A 7,850-nucleotide genomic window follows, 5' to 3' on the forward strand; every position below is an offset into this window, starting at 1 on the left:
ATAATAATTAAAGCGGTAAATAGAAACCTGGATAATATAAATCTGAATTAATTAAAGCTTGAAATCTTCGAGTACTTGAACTTCCACCACAGGTTGGTTGGATTGTTCTTCAAATATTATTCAGCAGGAATTAAAACAAGGAAATAAAAACTGAATCTAACGTAAGGTTAGATCCGTTAGAGGTTCACAACAATTTCCGGTGTAGAAATTATTGTGAGAAAAGATGAAAAAGAATTAAAAACAATTATTGGAAGAGTAAAATGATGGATGAAAATAATACTAAAAGCTATGGCTGGGACAAAGCATGGTCCAACCCCTTTTACGTGAATATCTGGTTCTTTATATAGTGCTCTTTGTAGTAACTGCTCGTTCTAGCTTGTCCCTTTTTTCTCCGTAATTATAGGTACACTACTTCGCTGCGCAGAGGAGACTGAAAACGTGTAGTAGTTGAGAAAAGTGGGGAGACGGGCGTCTCCTCTAGGAGACGTGGCACCGTAAAAAAGGGAAACGAGCGTCTCCATGTTTCACCAATATATAAGTGACTCACATCACTATATACATGTCACATTATATATATATATATATATATATATATATATATATATATATATATATTATTTTCATTTCTTCATTATTTGTGGTTTTAAGCTCGATTCTTCTCCATTTTTGCGACTTTCTTCATACATGCCTTGTAAATGATAAAAATTTGAAAACATAGAAAATACCGGCATAATACGAATAAAGAGTATCTTAATTAAAATAAAATAAGGACATAATTCATATAAATTGAGTCAAATATACGATACATTTTCGTGTTATGAAATTCCCCCACACTTAAATCATTGCTTGTCCTCAAGCAATCAACCGTCACGGTAAAATAAAATGATTAAGCATGGTTTTTGAAACAAAGGCACGACACGACTCTTAGTCATATTCGGCTGCTAGGCTAATGTTACATCGATAGGTACTAGATATCAACACCAAGGATACCGTAATGACACAATGCTTCAGAGACTCCCTCTTTATGCAAACCAGTTCAAATTATGCCATTATAACTCAACCTATATCTCTCGTTTCTCTTTCGCTCCTTTTCATTCAAGCGCAATCACATTAAGCCCGATATCCGTACACTCACATAGTAGGGGAAATCGGTTAGCGACTATGATCCTTTTTCTTTAGCACGGGGTTCTGGTTCTTAATTGGTGCATCCCCATTTTTCCTAACTGCTGGTGCGGGGGATCGGAACGTAGTCCGCCCTACCAAGTCCAGTACCAGTGACCTCTGGGCCAACCAACAGTGGGTGCTAATTATTAAATCCTTATAAGCATAACAACTGTTGGGCTAAATGACCGGGTGAGGGTCACCTAACTTAGAAGGTTATTTTTCAATTAAATCATTTATTTATTAAAAACATAATCATTCACTTATATTCATCGACTCCCTACGTAGTTTGTGCTTAAGATGGTGCCGACTGCTAATATAAACTACTTACGAGCTACTTTGAAAACTTGAGCCTAAGGTCTCGACATAATGGGCATCCAAATTGATATCACATAATGAGGGGGTTTAGGGTGTCAGGACGGTATCAATGTTGTTGAAACATCTCCAAGTCTTTCTAACAATGCCTAAAGTGTGACAACCTATATACTTTCAGAGTGTGCATGCCATGTATCAAGAAGCAAATAATTTTTGTTGGTGGTTAAAATTTTAAAATTTCGGGGAAATTCAATAGCAACAGAAAATCACGTATAAAGACTCGACAATATAACTAGAAAATAATAAAGCAACAAATGAGAACTGTAAAGTTCCTCCCCCACACTTAAACCAAACATTGTCCTCAATGTTTTGATATAAGGTGGAAAAGGAAAGACATAACCTATATGGATGCTACAGGCGTTCCATCACAACCAAATCTGCTCCGCGTCCGGAGGAAATACCTTCTCCTATCAAACTCATCAATTGTGTCACCACCAGCAGCAACACTCGTAGGAATGTGCGCGGAGACCTGCTCATCTTTGAGACGACCGTCTAAAGATCTTTCACCTAGATATGGTTGAGATGTAACAAGAGATCCATATTTTTATTTTCTGCAAGTTCAAACAATAAAAGGAAAACATTAAAGAGAAAGCTCGTGGGTTGCCTCCCACGCAGCGCTTAACGTCGATAGCTCGACGGCTTAAGAGTGCAAGCACTCAAGGTGGTTCTCTCGATAATGACTCCTTGGTTGAACTTTAAGGAAACCTCGTTTTCCATGGCCACTTCTCAAGCCATCTTACATATCCCTCACCTTTTCTTTTCTTTCTTCTGTGGGGTGGTTCATTCATTTGAAATCGTGGTGGCGGTTCTGGATCTATCCTAAGTATCAGTTTTTCGAGTTCGGGCTCAATGATATTATCCACCACCTCAAAGGTTAACCTTACCCTCTTATCACTAATGATATACTTAGTTTCATGGTCGTCTAAATTTCTCTTTTTATGCAAGACTTCAAATAAGGGTGCATTAGTGTGGATATTTTCCAATACCTTCACATACATTATGGATTTGAAGTCTACCTTAGCTTCCACAAAAATTTGCGGGAAAAGAATCGGTGGGGTATAGGGAAAAGGAATAACAATAGGTGTTTCCCTCTTTACCTCTTCTACAACCTCCCATTCAGATGGTGTTTGTTATACCCCAAAATTTGCCCGCATCTTTTTCAGAAAGAAGGCAACAGACTTCTGTCTAAAAATTGGGAGTTTCATATAATCTTGGATTTTATTCCATAAATATCCTGATTTTATGAATACTCGGTTTTTAGAATTTTTATTATACGTTATTTTGGTTCGCTGTTGAATTTATTCTTACACAAACGCCAATTACTGTTTATCACTTCACACACGCTGTTTATTTGAGATTTATTTGCAGATAAATAGTACTGACGCAATTGGTACAGAATTAAATTTTTTTCAGGCGCAGAGTCCGGGATTCAGACTGTACTGGTAACAATTAAATTATTATTAGTTTTTTTGTTTCCCACTAATTTTTGTACTATATTCTATTATTTTCAAAATCCTTTCCTTTCTTTTCAAATCTCTTTCTTTCAAAATCAAATCCTAACTTTATTCTATACATCTCTCTTTTCAAACCCTACCATACACTTTCTTTCAAATTCTACTACCACTCAAATTTTCCTTTTTTGTACGGAATCACTTCATTCTCCAACGTCTCTATCCTTCTTTTCACTCTATAAATACCTCTTATTTTTTCCATAAATTCTCACATCAAATTTCAACTCATCTCTCAAATTTCTACCTCATATTTATTTTCTCTTCTTCCCCGGCAAAAATGGCGAAGTGGATGGATACGTGTTTTCTTATGGTCATCACCGTCTTGGTGGTGATCATGTCCTTTTTCTGTCTGCATAGTCCTGAAAAATGCGGACCTGGGTTGCTTACACTCCCGATCATCTATATGTTGTTATTTATAGCATGGGTTCTTAATCGTCATTTTTAAAGTTTGTCGTATCTTTTGCTTTCAAATAATGTACCGTTTATTTGTCGTACTGTTCATTATATAATGTAATATTTGTACTGTCAGTATTAAATGTCGTACTATCTGTCGTACTGTAGTTTAATTATCCAGATAATATTTTGTGTGTTTTCTGCCAGTTAAATATTTATTTTTCTGTGCATTAAATATTTTTCAAGGTTATTATCGGTAATTTCGTTCACGTACAGTATATTTTATTTATTTATTATGTTTGTGTTTTTCTAACAACTCATGTAAATAAATTTTCACCATTAACAAAACAAAAAAACAAAAAGAAAAAAAATTAACTTTAACCGTTGAATTTTCACTTTAACTATTACGTTAATGCCTGAACAGTCAGTTGACAGTCAAACCCGTTGACAGTGCAATTCTCCGTGTTTTGTACCATCAATCAAATCAACCTTTTGAATTTCAAAATTCCAAGATTTTTTGTTCTAGAAGTCTTCTGATAATCACACGATCAGCAGAGACTCAGCACTGCACAAAAATCAGGTACGCTTAACTCTCTTCTACACAAACAGTCCCTAACTAGGGTTTTTGTTTTTTTTCAGGAGAACAAGTTTTTGAGACCTCAAATGGATTTCATGGACCTCCATATGTCTCAAAGTACCACCATACAAATTTTCAAACTTCAATTCGCTCAGACGCACAGTCAGCAGCTCAAACAGTCAACAGACGACCAGTTTGACCGAAATGTCAACAGACAGTCAAAAATGAAATTTTTTGTCAACATCCATATTTTGTCAAAAGATTCATCATTTGATCATTGGTTGATCATAATTCATCAAGGAAAGATCATAAATCAACAAAACCCTAAGTTTCAAAATTAGGGTTTTCTCCTAAAAAGTCAACTAAACTTTGACCGGCCATAACTCTCTCCTCGTTCATTCAAAAAATTCCAACCAAAGCTTGTTTTGAAGGAAATTCAATTATCTTTGAAATGAAATTGATCCCATGGTCATTGGTTTCACCATTTGAAAAATATGAGCTTAGACATTACAGGTCATTTTCAAAGTCAACAAAAAGTAGTTTTTTGTCAAAGGCCATAACATCAAGATAACTTCTCCAAATGAAGAAAAAGTTTACAAAGTAGCTTGTAGAGGACATCTTAAGGTTTCTAAAAAGTACAAGAACTCCTTCATATGATCAAAATTGAGGGATTTATGCCTTGTTGAAGTTGGCTATTTTTTGGGAAAATACATGAAACCAACATTGATCAAAAATGTTTTTTTTTTCAAAAGGGGCCAATTCTTCATGATCCAAACATGATTCTAACAACGTTAAGGGCCTCCCACGACCAACCTAAGGCCCATGACATTTTTATTTCTTTTTTGGTTTAATTTTATTACATTTAAAGTTAAATTAAAGAAGAAATGGTGAAGGATAATGATACCATGCTTCATTCTTAAGCTAAAGCCACCAAAGTTGATCAATACTCTGCAGCATGAAGGTACAAAGCAGGCCTAGAGCAAGAGAGACCAAGAAGATCAAGCCATGGTCAAAAATTCAAAGATTTTTAATATAAAAAAATCAAAAGTTCAAACAAGCAATCAATGCTTCTTAGCTTCAATTTGCAGCACTTCTTTGCTTATAAATGAAGTAGGATACTTCATCAACAACACACACACGAAATTCTACCAAGAGAATAGCAAAGAAATTCATAAAATTGTCAAAAAAATATCAAATATATGTAATTTTCGTTTTCATATTTCCAGCCACTATCAATACAAAATAATCATTCTATCACTCTTGTATAACATCATAGGTAAGGTTTGAACTATAGCATGTGATAGAAACAACCTCAAACACATGCATAATCATCTTCCTACTTATAACCATGTAGCTTTCGTTTTCCTATGTGTACTTAACTATAATACAAACTAATCATTTGAATGGACTCATGGCATGATATAGAGTAGATTTGAGTGATCACATGCAAGCTCTAACGTAGTTTTGAAGCTCTACCATTTTTGAGCTTGAAAGACGTAAAGGTTTCGTTCTCCATGATGCAAGCTCCAAATGAAAAAACTAACACCGCTATCATGTTTAGAAGGGTCAAATTAGGTGATCTGGGTGGCCCTTGTTCTTTTTATTTTCATTTTGTAGGTCGTTCAAAAGATTGAAAATTTGAAGGAAAAATGCGTAGGAAAATCCGCAGGTAAATCTGCAGCAAAATCCGCAGGTAATATGAAGAAGAAGATGAATAGTAAGGTTGAAAAGTTGACTGCCTGCGTGGCCAGTCTCTGCTTTTCCATTGGTCCACCTTGCGCGCGTGGGACCCAGCCAGAATAATGAATTCTCCTTGAATTCGGTGCACACCATCCACCATCATATCATGCTCCCTCTTTCTTACAGCCATCAGATCATATTATTGTTTCAACCAACGCTCTCAAACATGCAGGTTCACCATGGACACTCAGTCCTCTACCACACAGGATCACAGATTTAAATATTTTCTATTTTTATTTGATTTAACTTCTAAAATTAATTTAAAATAGTTTTAAAAATCAAAAAAATATAATAAAAATATTTTTAGGTTTATAAAATAATCTATTAATTTTTTACACAAAAATATATTATTTTTCTTAATAATTAAAATATTTTGTTTAATTAATTAGTATATATTTATATATTTGCTTTTTAATTATTTCAACCTATAAAAAAAAATCAGAAAAAATTTGTTCTTTTTATTAAATTTAGTTTATATATTATAGACTAATTTTGTACATATTTAGAATATTTTTCTCTTTAAGTTTTAATTATTTGTATAATTGTTTATATAATTATATGTTAATTAGCTTAATAAATTTCCAAAACAACTTCAAAAAAATCCAAAAAAATTAGTTTTTATTTTAAAGGCAATATGAACATATTTTAGACTTAATTTTTAGGTTTAAATTTTATTTCTACCTTTTTTTCTCATTTTAATTAAATTAATTATGCATTAATTCTGATTAAAACCAACCATACAAAAAATCCAAAAATATTTCTTTTTATCTTATTGCAATTTAAATTCCTAGATAAAGTGTATAGGTTGTCAAAATCATGTAAATAGCGTAGTTTACATTTCCCGCACAATCGATGTAATAGCGTAGATTTACTTTCCGCATTTTACATTCCCGCACTTTAAATTCTGTACATATTAAACTGCGTGTCTGTCGAAGATAATAACTGAAGTGTTAGGTCACTAACTTCAAAGATAAAAATATCTGAATCAAAACACAATCACACTTGCACCTCTTAGGGTAACCCCTCTGTTACTTTTTTTCAAAAATCAAAATCTACAGTTTCAAATACAAAATCCAAACTTTTGTTTACATCCGGTCAAAGGAGAATTTTCTAAAAGAAATAGGAAAAGACCTTATAAATTTAGGGTAGATCTCTTAATTGCTTGCTCAAATCAAAACAACAAATGTCTCACATATTCATTGTTTTTCAAAACAAAACTTTCAAAAAAGACGATACTTGGTATATATCCAAACAAGGATCATTACGAAGTTAAAGATCTTTTTTTTAACATCTTTTCTAAAGATAAAACACTTTGTATACATCCGCACAAGGATCATTACAAAGCCAATTTACAAAGGTATTTTAAAACCACATACAAGCATTTCAAGGCAAGACAAATGATTCAAAACAAATGAGCTAAGCAATTAAGAGCCCATGGATAACCATGGATACAAAGGGGTGCTAATACCTTCCCTTTGTATAACCTACCCCCAAACTCAAAATCTCTTAAAGGTCTTTTTCTGTTTCTTTTATAAACCTTTCCTTAATTGGATAAAATAAAAGTCGGTGGCGACTCTCTGATTTTCAAAACTCAAATAAAAGAAGAGTCAGTTCGTATCTCACGAGATATAAGAAACCGAGGGCGACAGTGTTGGTGGATTTTTCTCAATCTCCACTCTTTTCTCACTAGAAATCTCTTCAACCACATTATCACTCTCCTCAATCTCATAATCACTCTCCCCAATCTCATTATCACTCTCCTCAGGAATTTCAATTTGTTCTTCACTAATGGTTGTTTCCATATACTCCTCAAGTAAGTGTCCTAGCGAATTTTGTTCAAGTTGGGAGATTTGAGTCTCTAATGCCATGTTGTGAATCGCGAGGGACTCAACCATAGTGGTCAGTTGCCTAAGGGTTTCATTATTTTGAAGATTTTGTTTGATAAACTCTTGGTTTTTGAAGGTTTGTGTCTCTACAAAGTGTTTCATCATGGCTTCTAATTTAGAGTGAGTTAGCGTCTCGTCGGAATCCTCCATTGATGTTTCGAAGTTAAAATTATGGGATTCTTGAGGTTCTTCAAAGGGAGTTAGGGT

Source organism: Vicia villosa, linkage group LG1, assembly GCF_029867415.1.
Source record: "Vicia villosa cultivar HV-30 ecotype Madison, WI linkage group LG1, Vvil1.0, whole genome shotgun sequence".
NCBI lineage: Eukaryota > Viridiplantae > Streptophyta > Magnoliopsida > Fabales > Fabaceae > Vicia > Vicia villosa.